We start from the raw sequence: 21,226 nt of genomic DNA on the forward strand, positions 1-21,226 counted from the left end.
CAAAATAATATAGTGGAATTGTCACATATGCAAAGTGGTGATTGCATGTTACATTTTTCAAAGGGCACACATTAGGAACTGGTTCTGATCAATGTTTGGAAAGCAACTTTGATTCTGCCCCCCAAAAAACCCAAAACAGATTCCAAATGGAAGGAAGTTCGGTAACAATGAGTTTGTGGGACATATTGTTCAAGATTACTCAGTCATTCAACCAGCATGGATACAAAACGAAACAGCCCCAACCCACATCCTCTGCCTGCTCTCAGAACATTGATTCTGAAAAAGGTATTGCCATAGAAATGTGGTTTTTCAAACCATCACTTCTATCCACTTTTTTCCCAGAGGCCCTAAAACCAATCAGACCAGTCTTCAAATGAAATGGCTTTTGCCAAAGTACCCTGAAATCTGGAGTTGAACGAACATGCTGATAAATGCTGGTTATCCCTGAAAAAAATAGCCTTGAATGAAGGTTTGGAGTAGTAATCTTAGAGTCCATACAGACAGGCCAAAATAAAGCTGCTTCAGATCACTTTAGAGGTATGCTGTTTAAATGATGCAAACTTATTCACTAGCAGAGTCAATACAAGGAATGGAGTGCGGATTTGGCACAGCTTCTGGCCTCTTATGATGCATGTGTCATTTAAACAGCATACCTCCAAAGTGACCTGAAGCAGTTTTATTTTGGTCTGTCTGTACAGGCCCTTGAGTGTTAATACAGGCCAAGTACATGTTTTTGAACTGAACTGTTAGTTCCATCTACTGTAAACCCAACATTCCAATGGCCAAAGATACATTTCTCTCTAGTTTGTATATAGTACAAGTTGAGTATCCCTTACCTGAAATGTTTGAGACCAGAAGTGTTTTGGATTTTGGGGCGGAAAAAAATTGGATTTTGAAATATTTGCTTATACATAATGAGATATCTTGGAGATGGGACCCAAGACTAAACATGAATTTTATAAATAATATTTTAATGATTTTGTGCATGAAACAAAGTTTGTGTACATTGAACAATCAGAAAGGAAAGGTGTCACTATCTCATCCGCCCATGTGGACAATTTTGGCTTTTGAAGGACTTTGGAATTTGGGATTCCAGATAAGGGAGACTGAACCTGTATTGACAAAACAGCTATATTCTGTTCCAAGTTTTTCTGCTACATATTGCGTTGTTTACTAATAACCTGCTAAGATCAAAAGTAAAATACAGTGACAGCTGGTGGCTTCAATGTCAGTAAATCTGAATCTGCTCCTGGGTTTGGTCTGAAATGTAGAGGCACTATTCAAGGTGCTGAACTTTCATTACGTAACACACTATGTCCCTGAATAGCTCTTAAGTTTGGGCTGGAACCTGGAACAGATTCAACACCTACTGGGATGGAAACCAGCTGCCACTAGACAAAAATAGCAAATGCCATCATTTGACCAATATACCTTTTAAGGTAAAGATTTTCCCTTGACATGAATGTCTAATCATAACCAACTGTAGGAGGTGATGCTCTTCTCCGTTACTAAGCTGAAGAGCCAGCATTTTCCAAAGACTGCACCAAAAGCAGGTACCTTCCCACTGAAGTGGTACCTATTTATCTTGTATTTGCATGCTTTCAAACTGCTAGGTTTGCAGAAGCTGGGACTAGCTCACTCCTTCATGAGGCACTTGGGCCTCAGCCAGCCAACCTTCCAACCTTACGATTGTCAGAACAGGTGTCTTAACCACTGAATCATCACGTCCCACATGCCTTTTAGAGACCAATTAAAATGTCAGAAACTAGTGTAAGCTTTCAGGTTCTCCAGAAGTCTTTATCAAGCTGGATGTTCAGGAAAGAATGTGGAAAGAGGAAAAGTTGGGTTCTGAAATGGAGGCCAAACATTGGAGCATTAAGATAGAATGCAGATGACAATGAGCAGATTTACAGTGTCTCGTTTAAAAAGCTGAACTCACAGAAGCTTATTCTCAGAGAAGGAATAATAAGATGGCAGATTTGGGGTGCATCTGCATTGTATAAATAATGCAGTTTGATGCCACTTTATCTTTCATGGTTCCATCCTACAAAGTCATGGGATTTGTAGTTTTGGGAAGCACCAACACTTTTTGGCAGCAAAGGCTACCTTAAGGTCAGCTACAAATCCCATGATTTCATAGGATAGAGTCACACCAAAGTGGCGTCAAACTGCATTATTTATACAGCATAGGTGCAGCCTCAATTAGATTTGTTTCCACTAGGTACAAACAAAACAGTTTTACTTCTGGCCAAATGTTGGCGGGAAAGAAAGAGCAGGGACTCCCCTGCCACTTATTATTAAAATTAAAAATCTAATAATTATTCCAATTGCCCTATCTACGAGGTATCACTGGCTAGAGTTTTGTAACATCTTTGATTCAGATGCTATCCAAGAATTAGTGCAGTATCATTGGAGAATGTGGCATGTTCAAAGTATAATTCCCCACTCATCTAAATGTGAGATCTAGAAGTATTATTGTTTGTATTATTTATGTATTTATATCCAGCCTTCCTCCTAGTATAGGGACTCAAGGTGGCTATAGGGACTCAAGGCATTAGTAGTATTACTACTGCTGCTATTACTACTACAACTATACCCCAACCCTAAGACTCAAGGCAGCTTACAAAAGTTAAAATAGGTACAAGTTTACATCATACAAAACTTAAAATATAATTGAACTATAAATAGGATTATAAACAATAAAAAGTATAGCCATTAAGAAAAAATATATAGACAAGATAGCATGTTACATAGTCCTGCAAAACTGAGTGTCATCAAAACTTTAAAAATATATGCTGGTTTTATAGGAATTTGGAATTCTTAATCCAAAAATGACTTCCTTCACATACAGTTTTTTCATAACTTGCTTTCACATTTCTATGCTGTAATATGTGACTGATTGAAATGATCTGTGAAGAATTATCCTGCAGAGAGTAAGAAAGAGGTTAAAGTAATCCCATAGATTTTCAGAACACTTTAATTTGCTCATATTGTTAAAACGCTTCTGATGTTGCGCAGCGTGTGAGGTAACATGTCAACATTTGGCACCAGATTTTTCCACCTCCGTGACTGTAGTCAGCAGCTTGTGAGCTGGAGAAACATCTCTCCCTTTCTTAATGAGCAAAGAGACACTGTAAACTTTTCTCAGATGAGGCTTTTATTCTTAGACGTTCCACTGTGTACAACAATATATACATCTCCACCATCCACACTAGTAACAACCCACTCTGACGTAAAATGCTTGTCACTAGTCTAGCAAAGTCTCCATGAGGCCTACTAGACCTTGCCTCTCTGGCGTCACAAAGGATCCAACCACCCTCCTGAGTGGCTTTTCAGACTGGCAGCACTCTACAGCACTTGTTGACTATCTTTTTGATGTCACTTCTGTTTAAATGCCTAATCATTATGGTTCACAGTAACCCTTTTATGCCTGGCTACTATTAAAACCCACATTGTACATTTTCCTTGTGACTCTGTATCCCAAAAGATATGAAGCACAAAAATCTGTTCCAATGCACTAAAAGAAATCGCACTGGAAGATCAGCATCCCCAGTTAAAGTTGAGCAACCACTAAATTGATAAAAATACTGAATTTGAGAAAGACCTGTACGAGGCGCAAAAATTTTATTTTATTTTTTCAATTTCAGCACCCAAAAATTTATTAAAAGCAGCTTGTTGTGTGCCTTCAAGTCATTTCCGACTTATGGTGACCCTATAATGGGATTTTCTTGGCAAGACTTGTTCAGAGTGGGTTTGCTTTTCTTGTTTGGAGGCTGAAACAATGTGACTTGCCCAAAATCACTTAAGTGGGCTTCGATGTCCGATAGGCATTTGAACTCTGGTCTCCATGATCATAGTCCAATGCTCAAAACACAACACCACACTGGCTCTCAAAAAGGCTAGAATATTAGGGGGGAGTTTTTCATTGCAAGCAAGTGAAAGGCCTTTTTACCATGAACAATCAGTTGAAAGACTTAACTCTCTGCCTTAGGCAGAGAACTGAATATCTCAGTAGACAGTATTAGCATCACTACTAGACCTAAATAATGCCTAGCTGCACTTGGTAAGAAGAATCAGTAGAATCCAAAGTGGGTAGCACTTCTTAGTTCATGGAAGAAATGCAACCCTACTAAGAATTTGCACGGCTATGTTCACACTGTGGATGATTATCTTTAATGGAGTCAACAACAGAACACATTCCTGCTCTGATGAGCAATATAAAAGATAAAACTATGAAGCAAAAGGTTAAGAAATGCAAAAGGGACTGAGGTTTCTGTGGGGAGACATCAAGACTTCTGCCTTTAACATGCTGCCTTATTGCAGCTTTTGGGGAAACCTGTGAATTTTGTATTTTATTTATTTATTGCAAAAACAAAAGCAAAAAATGGAACATGTTTCTAGTGCTCATGACAACAAAAAACATGAAATTATGTGGACAGAAGGGATCTTGCAAATACCATTAATGAACTAATCTATTTTCAGTTTAAGGTCTACACCAGCCTTTTCTAACATGTTTTCCTCCAGATGTCACCTCCCCAGCAATTCAAATGATCCCTCCCAGTATAATCTGGTTCTTCTTTATTGATCCAATACTACTGGTCCCAGTCATGTTTCTGTACCTACTGTTTTCCCAGTGCTCCTTATTTAGACCCCTTCTCCAAACGAAAGCTGGATCAAAACTGGAACAAAATAGAGAGCAAAATATTTTAATGAGACACATACTTCCATATATTTTATGTGCTTCATTTCAGATGCAACCTGTGCCTGTAGTGAGTTACAAAATTTAGGAGGTCTTTTTTAAACTGTAGGCTTTTTTAATCCCCCGAGGCCTTGGTATCTTTTTTTAAATGAAAGGCCAATTGCTTAGTGCTGTTCTTACTCTTTCGTTCTTTCAGCTGTGGTTATGCATGACCTTTATATGAACCAAGATGAAGCAGAACTTTCAAACAAAACACTGCCTGCTGACAATACTGAAAGCCAAACTGATTCACCATCTTCTTAAGAAAAACTAAGTTTAAAGAAAGCTAAGTTATCCCATAGTGCATTTCTCTACCTGTATAGAGCTGAAAGATTTGCGCATATCTATGGCCCCATACAGACAGGCCAAAATAAAGCTGCTTCGGGACACTTTGGAGGTTTGCTGTTTAAATTTTGCATGTGTCCTAAGAGTCTGAAAGACATGCCAAAGCCACGATCCAATCTTGAGCATTGAGCTTGAGCACAGCTTTGGCGCAGCTTCCAGACTCTTAGGATGCATGCAATGTTTAAACAGCATACCTCCAAAGTGACCCAAAGCAGCTTTATTTTGGAAGTCTGTATGTGGCCTAAGTTATCCCTAAATCAGTATGTTGCTTTGATTTAATTCTTTTTTTGTTTGTTTGTTTTTTTGTTTTTTGTTTTTTTTACAACTATAAATCCATTTTTGGTAAGATTTCTAATACTCTGTTACATCTGTAGATATTTATTAATTTTTGATATTTTATTGCTTAGCAGTTGATAGAGTTATAACTTATGCATATCTTACATGGAAGACTATACGGGCAGAAACGAGCCCATTAGTTGTCAGACAACTATCATCATTTGAAATAGCAAGAGCATTGTTTTAGATACACACACATTCTACAAAAGTATTATATATATATATATATATATATATATATATATATATATATATTGGAGAACCAGCATGGTGTAGTGGATTGCGTGTTGAATCAATGTCTGGAGAATAGGGTTCGGCTACCTGCTTCGCCATGAAAAACTCACTGGATGACCATGGGCAACTTGCAGTCTCTCAGCCTCAGAGGATGGCAATAGCAAACCCTATCTGAAGAAACTTGCTAAGAAAACTGTGATAGGTGGTTAACTTTAGGGTCACCATAAGTCGGAAACAACATAAAGGCAAACAAAAGGCACACATTGCATTTTTAGGTGTCGTGGGTGGAAGTGTTAGGTTAGGTTTCAAATTAAGCTTTTGTTGCCTTGGCAAGTTTAAGTTTTCTGGAACTGGATCAGTGGCTCATATATGACTGAAATATAGGTCTTTACATAATAAATTTATGGACGGAATGGGCAAAAGACAAATTGGGATCCACTGGTAGATCTCTTGGCTGTTTACAGTACACCAACAAGGATTTCTGGATGGCAACAGTAAAATCAAAAATCTTTTTTCTCTCTTCTAAATTAGGCTGCAGAATGTCAAAGCCAGGGCTGGAGAGGGAGTCCTCAAACAGTTTTTAGGGTGAAAGTCTTTCTGAGAACTCTAATTGTGCTGTCCAATTCCTGACCAGGACATCCAAAACTGGTATTTATTACCGTTTTAAACTCATACAGTGTATCCAGCTGTTGAATTTCTTTCAGCATTTAATTCCACAGTCAAGGCAACCAAAGAAAATGTCTTTTGGGTAAGAGCTGCCACCCTTTGGCTGACAAGAATAAATGTCCCCCAGATTGACCTCATAGGTAATCTGGACCCAAACTATATAAGGTTTGAAAGGTAACAATTTACATTTTGAACCTGCCAGAAAACTAATAGGCAGCCAGTGGAGTGATTGTACTATTGGTGTAATATGATTACTACTAGAGTTTCCAGTAACTAATCTGTCTGCCTGCCATGATTTGAACTAACTGATATTTCTGAACTTACAACAGAGGTAAACCAATGTACAGCAGGTTGCAGAAGTCCAGCCTTGAAGTTACCAGCATAGGCACTACCATCTTAAGATCTTCCCGCTCAAGGAAGAAGCAAAGCTGGCATAATAGCCAAAGCTGATAGTAAGCATTCCAGGCCATCACTTATATCTGCGGTGTCTTTCAAAGCAACAGACCCAGAAGCACCCTGAAAACTGCACTCCATCCAGGACTGGTTGAGACATCTCCAAACCCAGGTTAAGTTAGGACCCTTGACTGCAAGCACCTCTGTCTTCATTCGTTTTCAATTTGTTTTTCCTCATCCAACCCATTACCTTCTCCAGGCATTCATTCAGAGGAGTCACACTAACCTTAGCCAAGGCTGTTTTGAAGACATGGAAAAATAAATTTGGGTGTCATAGGCATAGTGATAGCAACCCACCCATTGTCACTGGCTGATATCTCCTGGCAGTTTTATGTAGACATTAAACAGCACTGGGGATAAAATAGCACCTTCATAGCAGCTTCTTTTTCCTTTCCTTTCCTTTTCTTTAGGAATAGCTGTTCCCAGATACCACCATCTGAAAGGTAGAATAGAAACCACTGAAGCACAGTGCCCTCAATTCCCAAATCTCTCAAGTGTTTCAGAAGGATACCAGGGTCAATGGTATTGAAAGCTACTGAGAGATGCAGTGGTTCAATGCCTGTATTGCAGCCACTCACTCACAACCCATAAGGTTGTGAGTTCAATACCAGCCAAGGGCTCAAGCTCAAGTCAGGCTTGCATCCTTCCGAGTACCCAGATTGTTGGGAGCAATTAGCTTACACTTTGTAAAGCGCTTAAGTAGTACTGATAAGTGGTATAGAAATGTACTTGCTATTGCTATTCCTCTATTGTATTGGTCAGGCAAATACAATTTACTAAGGTGTCCATAGAGGTCTCAACTCCATGTTGTGCTCTGAAACAGGTTTTAAATGGTGCTAGAAAATCTGTATCATCCAAGACCACCTGGAATTGAAAGGCCTACAGTTGGAAGATGACAGTTATGTTGAATGGAAGAGGCCTTTCTCTGCTGTGGTGTCTAAATTATGGAATGTCCTGCCTTTGGAGGTCCAATTGACACCAATGTTGCCATCATTCCACCACCAAGTGAAGACATGGCTGTTCGTTAAAGGCTTTGGAGGCCCATTTGTTTTATACAACCTCTCACATGTACATGGTTTTACAGCACTTTAAGCTATTTTAACCAGTTTCAATCTCTCTATTTAACTTGTTAAATTATTAAATATATATTTTAGCCTTTAAAAATCATTTCATTTTTTACACCATTTAAATTATTCAGGTTGGTTTTATTGTATACCATCCTGAGATTACTCAGATCTTCAGATATAAATGTTTTAATTAATAAATAAAGAACACTCTGAACATGTTCATATGCACTGTTGTTAAGTCACACACTGCATGTTTCAGCCCTGCTTGTTGGATAGTGGGAAGCAACTGGAATGCAATGTCATGATGCTTAAGTACATTTGGTCAGTAGACTATAAAATCTTTCCAAAACAGAAACAGGCCAGTCTTTATTTTTAAATGAATTAAACTTAATAGCCTTTCCCATGTTCTTCAAATCTGGTTCTATTTAAATATTCAAAGCTTTCCATACTTGTCTCATTCAAATCACCCCATCCATCTTTGTGAAACTCCCTGATCGTGTAGGAAGGGAAACAGTGGTGATTCTTTGAAAAATGCACACACACCTCCCTACTGCAATGCCTTTTTTCCGCATCCAAGTATGCTGTGCAGGCGTAGGATGTGGGTTGAGGGCTGTTTCATTCTGTATGTGAGCCAAATGAAAGGCAACAGTATCTTGAACAATACTTGCCACAATCTAGCTGCCGGCGAAGTTCTTCCAGTTCACCAATCTTCTTTCTTTTTTGTACTCAATCAAAGTCATTTCCCATGCATTGCTTTTGGCCAATTGCTGAAGAAATCATAACATGCCATTAACTATTTTCATGTGTCAATATTCCAGTTTGTTGAAACTGTCAAGAAGTCCACTCTTTTGTGAATTTTGGGTGTTATTATACTTTGCTATATGGCCAACACAGCTACCTGGATATGTTGTCAAGAAGTCAGTTACATGTATTCTTCCTCTCCTACTAGTTTCAGCACCTCACCTGCCCTTGCAGCTAGTTTTGGACTTTAAGAGGCTGTATGACCACTGACTTGAGGGACTAATGTAGTGCTGGGATATTCGTTTGTTTCACTGAAAAACCTTCTCACCTGTCCATCTGGTCCTTAAAGTACCTGTCACTCAAGGCAAGTAGCAGCAACTGAAATCAATGATAAAACTCCCAAACAGCAAAAATATAATAAAGCCAATTAACAAAACATTGGCTAAAATGCATAAGGGAAATGTGATGCAGCAATGTCTTTGTCTTACAGGGGAATGCTATCAAAGAAAACAAATCTACAGCGCTAAATAAATAAATAAATAATAAAGAGGATGCCAGTCTAGGATCTTTGTATTAATCTGGAGCTATGTCTGAGTGATAATCCCTCACACAAAGATTCATGATATGCATTTGGATATACAAATCAACACCTTAAATATATATATAAAGACCTTCCCCTCCAAAATCTCCTGTGTGCCTCAATATACTCATGTTTGCTGATTCTCCTATGCAAAAACAAAATCACACAGACACAGGTGGCTGGTGCTTTCCATGTCAGTGGCTTTTGTGCATCTGCTCTGGGTTTTAGACTGAACTTTAACGGAGCAGAATTTGGAAAGGTAGGATTTCTTCTTTAAGTCTGGGCTAAAAGCAGGAGCAGATGTATTGCTCCTCTGAAACCTTATGCTTTCACTAATTGTTGCAGTTATTCATGATAAAGTTTAAACAGAAATTCTTTGTTACTCATTACATTGCTCATGCTTTTTGCATTACTTAAAAAAAACCTTAGAATTTATAGAAGAATGGTATAAAATTCAAAAATATCCATCATAATGGCTCTAAAGATGTCTACAAATGGCCTTTAAAAATAACTTTAAACAGTCACACCAATAAAATAACTGCATTCCTACTTGTCATGTTGCTTTTGAAATGTGGCTTTGTTATGCCCTTGTTACAAAAAAAGGGAAGGGTCCCCTTTCAGGTAACTGTGTTTAAATACTATTCATTATTTTCAAGTTCTCTCTGTCTTCTCTCTTTCTGTGTTAGAGATTTCTGAATCATGATGGGGCTTAAAAAGAAACTTCCAAGGTGTGTGGGACTCAGTATATCATAAAAACAAGCTGGCATAGAGCAGAGCTCTGTCATGCCATTTGAAATAGACATTAAATATTGAAAGCACAGAACCAGCTTCTATTAACCAGTCTTAGGTTTCTGTATTCAGCAGATGGTGCACAAGGCAGGACAACAAGGCTGTCTATAAAACTCTTTTATTCTCCTCTCCCTCTACCACCTGACAGCTATTTCTTTTCTACCTTCACTGATTAGATCCCGAGGATATATGCCAGAAGAAATCACACACCTTTCTTCTGCCCGTGGTGTTTCCTTTCCAATCTGAAAACCAACAATAGCAGCAAGAGGAGATGCAACCCCAGGGCCAGTACTTTTGCATGTGTTTGTATTGGGAACATTTTTTTAGGACAGTTAAAAGACGCGTTGAGTTCAAATCCTCACTTGACTCGATATATTTGCAAAGCTGGTTTCCTGCTTGCTCTAACCTTTCCATGCAGACTTCATGCACTGGAGAAATGGGCTAAAAACCCATGCAGTGCAAAGCAATGGAATATAATTGTCAAGTGGAAACCAAGACAAGTGTTGCACATAGTGCCAAAACAGCCACCTATCTGTAACATGAAAGACATCAAATGAGCCGCCAAATGGATGAGCTTGATTTGGAGTCTACTGTAGGTCAGACACAGGGCAAGAACTGGATTGAGTTAGTTTTCCTCTTGCAAAATACAGATGTAGACAGATAAATGGTGGTGGTAGGGTTTCAAAGAGGAAGAAGCACAAACACAGGCTGCTGAGCTGAAATATTGTGAGTAATCCTTGTCATCTGTCCCTTGGGTGGAAGACAACTGGGATCCTCATGAAAAACCAAGGCATCAGTATCATTAATCAATAAATAAAAAGAGAGGGAAACACGATCAAGAGTCTGGAATGAAATACCACTGAGATCTATGCCACATAGCTCCTATTGACAATGGTGTCACGGTGCCAAGGTAGAAAGGTTAAAAACCATCGGCCTAATGAAGGACTGGGGAATGTGTGGCCCTCAAAATGCAGCTGGACTGCACCTCCCAGAATCCCTCATCTATGTCTATGCTGGCAAGGGCTTCTGGGAGTTGCATCCCAGCAACACCTAGAGCATCACATGTTCTCCAGCCTAATGAATCACTAATAGGGAAGCACTTGGACCACTTTTAATGTCTATAATTTAGTAGATGGTGGATTGTTACCGAAAGAAGAGCAAAAGATACTGCTTCTAGTGAGATGATGTACTCAAGCTTACAGTGGGGTTCTTCTAACTGGGCACAGATTTGTGGACAATGGGATGAAGATAACAAAGTATAGATTTAGAATGGATATTAGTCTGAACAGACCCATTTGAGCAAAATAATTGGAAAAGAGGGTTCAGGAAGAGATTGGAAGTGATGATGTTTCCTGCTCTGACACATTTCAAGGCAAGTCTGAATATTACTGAACACTCTGGGAGACAACTGAGCAAAGGCATCTTGTGAAGCAGGACATATTTATTTATTGCAAAACACACTTTAAATTGTACAGGCAGGCAATACCCTTATTAGGGCCGCTTATACAGTAATTCCTTGTCTATTGTGTAACCTTTAGACTAGGCAATTACCAAGTGGGACAGGATGGAGAAGCATGGAAGTCTAAATGTATAGCTTCATTATTTAAGTGATGCAGCCTCCATTAAACTCGGTCACAAGATAAATATACCAGGTTTGATGGGGTAGAATAATGAAATCCTAGAGATGGAAGAGGCCACAAGGCCCATCCAGTTCAAACTCCTGCCATGCAAGAACATACAATCAAAGTACTCCCAACAGATGGTCATCTAACCTCTGTTTAAAAACCTCCAAAGAAGGAAACACTACCACACACCATGTTGTTGGTAGGTGTGCAGGTATCAAACCTAAGATGGCTAGATTGAAAACTGGAGATGGTTCTGTACCTTTAATGGCCATATAGAAATGAGACTTTCAGCAGGCATTGCTTGCTACCTTGATGCATGACAAGCAAGAACTGAACAACCTTTAAAGGTAGAGGAGCCATCTCCAGTCTTTAATCTGGCAACCTTATGGCATACAACTGTGAAACTAGTTGGTCATGGTAAAGTTACTGGCCACCTACTTTGTTTTGTTCTTACGGATCAACATGTTAACTTTTGTTTCTTGAATTATTATATTTGCTTAGAATCTTTAGAAGCCGCTGAGCTGCATCCCCGGTATTCCTCATGAGAGTTACAGTCCAGGAACATCTGGTGGACCACACTCTGCTCAACCCTGTTTTGTATCCTGCCTAACCTCCAAAGAGCTCAAGATGAGGTGTCTGCTTCCTTCCTCTCATTTTTCAGCATCTTTGGGAGTCAATGACTGGCCCAAGGTCAACAAATGAGACCAAAATTGGAGACCAAACAACAGTGTATTGAGATGTTACAAGGGGAAGCCCCTGGTTATGTCATTAAACATGATGTCTTAAGCATCAACCATAGAAAACATCAAGTCTAGCAAACGGTGATTAAAGAGGAATCAAACTGCATTATTTCTACTGTGCAAATTAGACCTGCAACTAAATTATGTAATTTAGACAAATATGTACGGATTGCTGGATTTCTGTATCTTATGCCATACTCTCCAACATTTCATGGATGAAAACCAGGGCATGATGGCCAAGCAACACCAGAATGTGGTTAAGATGTATTAATGTGGAACAACACACAAGCTAGGAGAGTCTGCAGCAGTTTCTTTTGCTTGATCCTACTGAGAAGACAAGGCTTTCCTCTCCTCTACCCCAAGTTTATTGAGTGCCAACTAGTTTTTGCATTTTGTGCTCCATTTGTTTTGTTTTGTTTTATTTATATACCGCTATTCCAAAGATCATAGCGGTGAACAGCAAGTAAGCTAATTAGCAAGTAAGCTAATTTGCCCCCAACAGTCTGGGTACTCATTTTAGCGACCTCGGAAGGATGCAAGCCTGAGTCGAGCTTGGACCCTTTTGCTGGTCTTGAACTCGCAACCTTGTGGTTTCGAGTGAATGGCTGCAGTACAGGCATTTAACCACTGCGCCACCAGGGCTCAGTTGCAGTTGAAGTAAAGTAAGGATGAAGAGGGGAAACTGGAGGAGGAGAAAGAAACTGGGACATCTTAAATGGAACTAAAAAGTAGGATGAGAGAATATTAATCAGGACTGTGCTTGCCAAATCAAGTTTAGAATAGCATTTTGAATAGCATTACATCCCACGGAATATTTCCACAACATCTTAGTACACGACAAAGATTTGCCAACATGGCCCCCACAACACTGGAAAATTTTTCTGACCTTTCCTCTAGGTATGAGCAACTTGCATCAAATTGTGGGTACACCAGCGAATGTTAACCAAGACCATCTTTTTAACTGCCTTGTCTAGACATGTGGTATTAGCTAATTCTTTCTTCATATAGACATTACCTTTGGAGTTGAGCTTGCAAAGGTCACACACACTTTTTTTTTTTGCTGACATTTGAAACCAAAGAAATTAATATAACTGATAGTAATCACAATTCTACTAATAATGTGTTGAAATGCTCTGCTAAATGAGTCTATTCAGAAGCAAGACTTCTGAGTGGAATTCAATGGTGTATTTGTGGGACGGCAGCCTAGGAGCAAGCCTATTATCTCCAAATGTGGCAGTACTGTCCTAAGATTTAAAAGCTTTGGAATAGATGGGAAAGAAAGCATTCATGAGTAGTTGGATGGATATGAATTGTTTCTGGAACAACCTCCCCATGTTTTTAGAAATAATTCTGTAAATGTTCCATAAAAAGCATAGGGAGACAGCTCCTAAACTGGCCATAGCACAACATTTGAAGTATACGTAGGGACGAGATAAAGAACATTCGACATATAGCACAGTAAATTAAATTAATTGACGGTTCAGTCCCATACATGTCTATTCAAATGTAATTCTGACTGAATTCAAGGGGTTTATTCTCAATTAATGGGTGTAGGATATGCAACCATGCAGAATGCTATATATATATATCAGCTTACTTCCAAGTAAGCAGTTTTAGGATTTAAACTGGAAAGTGTTAGATTAAGAAAGAGGAGACAAAAAAAAAAGATAACGAGAGAATAATTGACACTTCTTTCTTGTTTTCTGGTGCTTCAGGTGCAGGATTGTAGCTAGTAGTGTGGTTCTGCTATTGCAAAGTGTCTAGTGTTTGCAATATTTTGCTCAAGAGCCAAATCCAGTACTTTGATTCCACTTGCATAAGCCATTGCTCAAGTTGCCCCACAATCCGTTGTTCAAACTGTTCTGCAAGCTGTCCCACAAGCCATTAACACCAACTGTTTGTGTTGCAAATGTATTTTAATGGTACTTCAGAGAAGACAAAAAATGTTTTCCAGATATTTCTGAGTTCTCTAGTGATTAAACAGGAATATATTAAAGTTTGAGATTGAGAACTGTGACAAAGACGTGATTAGATTGCATATAATTATGTAATTAAGTAATTATAATTAAGAATTAAGTAGGAATTAATCAATTAGTGAGATAGCAGATTCCCAAACCTGAGTTCCAGTTTTGGGGAAAAGGTGAGGTAATAATAATAATAGAAATGGTATACCAAGAAAAATACTTTGCTTAACAGTTGTTAAGTAGAAAGTTACACAAATAAATTTACCTGGGTTGAGAGGGAGACTGTTGTGGATCCCAGTTTTATGCACCTTCCAGGAACAGTACATATCTCCCAGCTGTACAGCAGGGGCAGGGATTGTGTGGCTATCCAGATGTTGCAGAACAAATCCCATCACAGGGACGTAGCCAAGGGGGGGGGGTTCTTGGGGTCCGGACTCCCCCCTTCCATTAGAAAAATGAATTGTGTGTGCTGCTGCGCCGCTGCACTCAAGCCCCATTATAATGGTGGCACTTAGTCTGGACCCCCCCTTCCTAAAATCCTAGCTACGTCCCTGCCCATCAACACTAATCAACATGGTGAGGAAGTATGGAATGCTGAAAGCTGTAACATCTGGAAGGCTAAGCAATTCCCACCCCTCCTGTACATCATGTTCCCAGGATATCATGGACAAGACTGGGAGAGAAGCAACACATATTGATGATGGTAGAGCAAGAGCTAATGTGAGATGGCTGGAAAATAATAATAATAATAATAATAATAATAATAATAATAATAATAATAATAATAATGATAATTTAGTAGCAATATGTAAGTGTCTGGGAGGGACTTGTGGCATTAGGACATGTGGAAGATTTAGTATGCAATGCAAGGTGGGAGCATACAGTTTTAGGATAGAGAGTTTGGCCACTTGCAGCAATTAGCTTGGATACACTAGTAAGCCTGTTTTACATGAAGCTTTCAAGTGTTGAGTACATAGGTTTGCTGTATCCACTGACATGAAGGGGATGCATTTTACAGACACCCTGTTTATAGGCTTGGAAGGAGCATTTTTCTCCTTTAGTTTGTGATTACCAGTAACATCAACTTCTTCCATAAGGTTATGATTGTTATCCCTATTCACAGTAAATCAATTCCATCCCTCATACATTCACAGAACTTGGAAGGGTTCTCAGTGGTCATTAGGCACCCCCTTCCCCCGATCAAAATAAGGTGTGCAATGCAAGATGCAACTATACTATCCCTAGCAGGTAGCCATCCAGGATCTACTTCAGTATGGTGGGAAAGGAGAGCTCGTCATGTCCTTCTGCTCTAGTTTCAAACAATTAGTGCCATTTAGTGCTGAGACACAATCTGGTTGCCTGAGGTTTCCACCCACTGGTTCTAGCCTTCTCTTCTGAAGCAGCAGAAAACAAATTTGATCCATCTTCTGTGTGACTGCCCACCATATAGTTGAACACTGATATCACATCTTCCCTTAGCCTTCTCTTCATCAAGCTAAGTATACCCAACATTTCCCACTGTCAGAGGATTTCATTTCTATATCCCTTACTATGTTGTCACCCTCCTGGGACAAGCTGGAGTTTGTCAATGTCCTTTGTTAAATGTCCTTTGCCTAGGACTGGACACAGTAATCCAGATGCAGTCTCATCAAGGAAGAATAGAGTAGAACAATCACACTCTCTGATCTGGATGTTATGTTAAGGCCTGGTCTGCACTGTAGAAATAATGCAGTTTGACACGGCTTTAACTGCCATGTTTCAATACAGTAGCATTCTGGGATTTGTAGTTTTGTTAAATATTTAGCCTTCAATGTCAGAGAGCTCTGATGTCACAATAAACTACAAGTCCCAGAATTCCATAGGCAGGAGCCATGGTATTTAAAGCAGTACCAAACTGCATTAATTCTGCAGTGCAGATTAGACCTAAGAAGCTCAAGAACACTTTTTTTCCAGCAGTTAAATGACCCTACTGGTTTGTGTTCAGCTTGCATTCCACAGCAGCTCCTAGCATTTGGGGATTTCAAATTCAGGTTATGAGATGAATAGAAAATCCTTTTCAGTGTGCTCTATTCAAGGGAACTGCCCAAACAAAAGCAGAACCAAAGTGGTGATATGATGCCACTGGTTAGAAGTTTTTGTGTGTGTGTGTGTGTGTGTTTTAAAGCAAGGACCCTTGAGTCAGAATGTGAAATACACTTTCCTGGAACTAAATTCTGTTTAAGAACATTTTTCCTGTGAACAGTGTGGGGGAATAGCATTTCGGGTGTCCCTTATTATCACTGCCCCCTGCCACTCTTACTGAAGGTTATTTTTCAATCTATGGGGGAGGCAAACTACAGTAGTGAGTAGTGTGGAATGCCATAGGTAGCAAAGAAGAAAGAGAGTAAAGTAAGCAGAGGAAGGCCATGGTGTGCTGCCTCATGGAAGAAAAGTGGGAGCAGGGAATACGTAGTAGATTAAAATGTTTTCACTAGTAGATAGATATAGCCAGTTTGCATGTTTTGGAAATAAATTTGTTTTGTAAACTTATCTTATCTCCCACCTTTCTAGCACTTTCTGACACTATTTCACTAACTTCCCTATTTCTGATTGCAGATATGTGTAAACTATTGATGACTGTATTGTTCATCTCTGTGTGTGTGCGCACACATGTGTCCATACTTCAAGTCAGCTGTCACCTTATGGTAACCTCATGAATTTCATAGGGTTCTCTTGGGCAAGGAATACTCAGACTGGTTTTGCCAGTTCCTTTGAAATATAGCCTATAGCATCTGGTGTTCATTGGCAGTCTCCCATCCAAATACTAACCAGGGCTGATCCTGCTTAGCTTCCAAGATCAGATGAGATCTCTTGCCTTTAGGATATTTTATTGCTGTTTTATGCCTCCAGGTAATTTCCAACCTATGGCGACCCTAATGCAAACCTATCATGGGGTTTTCTTGCTTAGATTTGTTCAGAGGAAATTTGCCATTGCCTTCCCCTTAACAATATAATAAAAACCCCTATCTAACAGTTGGTTTCATCTTATCCCGTTGTCTTTGGATTTGCTCCAGAGATGTAGGAAAGCTTTTCAGGCTGCTATATTAAAAGCATACAGTGACAGAAATGCTATAGTTGTACATCTTGTATTTCATTCTTTTATTTTACTATTTCTGACGTTTTTCTCCCTTTCTTTCTCCCTCTCTGTGTATCTGTGTTTGCCAACTTGGAAAAAGTTTAATGCATCTAATGTACACTATTGACTTTAGAGTGCAAAAGCTGTGTGTGTGTTGCATGTGTGCCTGCCAAGTGGCCAACTTTTATAAAATTTCATGCATTTAATGAAAGGGATTCTGTTGTTGTTATTGTTGTTGTTGTTGTTGTTCCCACCTTTTCCCCAGATTAGGACTCAAAGCAGCTTTACAACCATTCAAAAAGTTGTTAAACATCCACAAAATACAAAAATTAAAACACAATTAAATAATCAGAAAAATTAAATTAGGTTAAAATATATATTAAGAGAGTCAGCATGGCATAGTGGTTTGAATGTTGGACTATAACTCTGGAGGCCAGGATTTGATTCCCTGTTCGACCATAAAACCCACTGGGTGATTTTTGGCAAGTCACACTCTCTCAGCCTCAGGGGAAGGCAATAGCAAAACCCCTCATGATAGAGTGACCTTAGGTTCGCCATAAGTTGGAAATGATTTGAAGGCAAACAACAACAACAACAATTACTAAACCTATATTAAAACACACATGGAACGTTTACAAAAGGTGTGCTGTGTGTGTCTGTGCATATCCTCCAACCAAGGCACATGTGGTCAAGCAACATCAGACTGTGATCAAGATGACAAAAGTTATTAAAAGTTGTTTAAAAGATGACAAAAAGTATTTAAAACTAGTAGAGGTGGCAGCAGTTAGCCTTTCCCTGAGGCTCCTCTCCTTATCTCTCCTCCTTGCCAAGTTGAGTGCAAACTATTTTTGCTCTTTGATCTCAGTCTGCAGCAATCAAAATAAGCCAAGACCAAGGGAAGCAAGGAAGAAGCGGAGAGAGAAACTGGGGCATTTAAATCGGGACTGTCCCTGCCTTATCTGGACAGTTAGGGAGAAGTTATCTATCTCTGTGTCTGTCTGTCTGCCAGGCACCACCATGAAGAAAAAACTCAAAGCATGCAATGAGCTCTTACTTATGAAGGCTTATGTCATGATCACTCTGCTAGTCTTTTAGGTGGTATGAGTCTCTTTTGCTCTCTTTTGCATTTCTCTCTCTCTCTCTCTCTCTCTCTCATGATAGTGTATTATCTGGTTCAATAAGCTATTTGGTTGTTTTTGTAAAAAAAAAAAGAAAGAAAGAAAACAAGGAACTCGGTTATCAATGGAGTCCAAACAAGTTAGGTGCTAGTCACAGTTGGCAGCTATACTCTGACTCATCAGAAGCCCTTTTTATGGCAGACAGATGCTGAGCCTGCTGAGAGCTCACCCTTCATGCAAAGGAGATGATAACAGTTTCCTAATCAGGATTTGCTACCAAGCAGGATTTCCTATAAACATTGTAGGCCAATAAACCTTGCCTGTGTTTGGCGGAAAGCATTGTTAAAGAAGCACAGAAACATGCACAGGTCAAGTGTCACTGCCAATCAGATATCTCCTGTGAGTGAATTGTGTTGCCCTTCATCTTCATACACAAAAAGGCATTTGCATGATGCCTGGCATGAGTCAAAGTTCAGAGTTCACTTAAGATTCATGCCACCAATTAGCCCCAGAGCCTATCTGTGTTGGATTTCATCCCTGGAACATGGAAAGTAATCACCAAAACTGCAAGAATGCTTTGGTTTAATGAATAAGCAAATCAATGGAAACAGCAGTTGATTTATTTATTGTTGGAAGCTCCACTTAAACCAGTCTAGTTGTAAGTTGAGAGGACATTTATCTATTTTTTTAGGCAATTGTGATCTCAGTTATAATTTTAATAGGAAAAGATGGCAACTTCTTTTAGCTGTCATTGGTAGTGTTTGCTTTGCAAGTTGCACATTTTACACTTTACACTTCCTTCAAAAGCCCTAAAATGTACTTAAACTGAAACTGCCAAAAAGAAGGTGTATGGCATGGGAAGAGACCACAGCTTAAGGGCACCATATTTGATGTGCATGCAGATGGTTTCATGTTCAGGGGTGTCATTAGGGTGGCACAGGAGTGATGACCACACCAGGTGACACCCTAAAGGGGGGGGTGATATCACTGTTCCTCAAACATCTGCCTTTTGGCAGAAGCAGGCCGTGGCGTTTGCCTGCATCCCTTTAAAATGCTGAAGAGGTGAGTGGGGCAAGACTCAATGGGAGGGAAATGAAGAGGTCCCAGGTTTTTTTAAATTATATGTTAAATGTGTGTGTTATTTTTATTCTTTTAAAATTTTCTTTATAAACATCAAATCTTACCAAATTTTCTCTTTGAAACGGTGTATTTGTAAATACATTTAAGCTGTGCATTTGATATTGCAGTTTATTTAATTTTGCTAGTTGTTTGTGTCACAACTATTACCATTACATTCAGTGATATATGGGAATTACAATTTCTGAGTAACATTAGTACAAAAAACATTACTAAGGATTCTGTATGGTGTGGGATGGGAGGAATTCAATGCGGGGGTGACACCATGAGTTACCGCACCAAGTGATGCCAAGCGTAGTGACCCTACTCCTCACGTTCAATACCTGGCTTGCCCATCTACAACAGAATCAGGAAGCAGGTGAGGGGAAAGAACACTGTCTGATAATCTGTATCACTGTGGCCAGAGCACACAGTATTGGGATGAAATGTGGCAAGGAAACATGGTCATGTGGGCATGCTACACATTTAAAGTAAGCAAATTTAAAGAATTAGTTTTTGCTTTTGGTGGGGCAATACAGTGAACAGTGCCCTGGAGAGACACACATTAGAACCACCCCTATGGGCAACTAATCTAACCTGATATGGTATTCATAAATTTTGAGTATAGTCAGTGATATAGACTTAGTGATTCTACAGACTATTTTGCAGAGTAAGGCTGCTACCTCACATGACAGAGGCTAGGGTGTGTAGAAGAACAGGGCGATATTTGCCACACAGCTGTTTTTAAAACTGCACTGGTAGATTTTTAATCAATTTCTTTCTGTGAGCTGACTTGGGTCTCTATCCAGGAGAAAGGCAAAGTATAAGTAAAATAAATACATAAATAAATAAACTATGCTCTTAAATAATCCTGATGCTTGGTGTGATGGATGTTATCCTGGTGTGGTGGATGTAGAGTTCCCAGATCTGAAGGCCCAGCCCTAGTTCTCCAGTCCTGGCCCTTCTTCAATAGTCCTCAGAGCAAGGGGTGGAATCTCAGGATCACTGCCTTGTGAAAAGTGTGGTGCATATATATTTCCTCATGACTTGTCGTTGTTGTTTTAATTTGAATGGCATACAATGGTGGGTGATGCTTAATGCATCAGGCTTAAGGAAATCACCAGGAGCAATCCTTTGATGTCAGATTTTGGCTCTGAAAACTCAGGGCCTGGAATAGTACAAATCTGGCAACCCTAGGTGGAGAACTTCTGTCCCTTTGCCTTCTTTCAGTCACCAATCAGGTCAGTTTCTTTATTCCATCTTTTGGGAAAAGGGTTCGAGCACACTGGATAGATCCTTTAAAGTTCAGAGAATAGCTTGAATTTCTTGCCCTAGCCATTTCAAATCAAACCAAACCAAACCAAATCAGTCAATAGATGTTAAGCTAGGCTTCCCCAACCTAGCCTGCTCCAGATGTCCTGGACTCTGAACGCCAACATTTTCAGCCAGCATGGCCTCTGGAACAATAGGAAGGTGATGGGACTTGAACACATCTGAAAGGCCCAGGCTGGGCAAGAGTAAAACAAATCCATGCTCAAAGAGTTGCCAGTGCTTGAAACTGGAAGGAGGTCTGGTGTAGAGTGCCTCAAGATTCTGTTG

The sequence above is a fragment of the Sceloporus undulatus genome, chromosome 4, assembly GCF_019175285.1.
Source record: "Sceloporus undulatus isolate JIND9_A2432 ecotype Alabama chromosome 4, SceUnd_v1.1, whole genome shotgun sequence".
NCBI lineage: Eukaryota > Metazoa > Chordata > Lepidosauria > Squamata > Phrynosomatidae > Sceloporus > Sceloporus undulatus.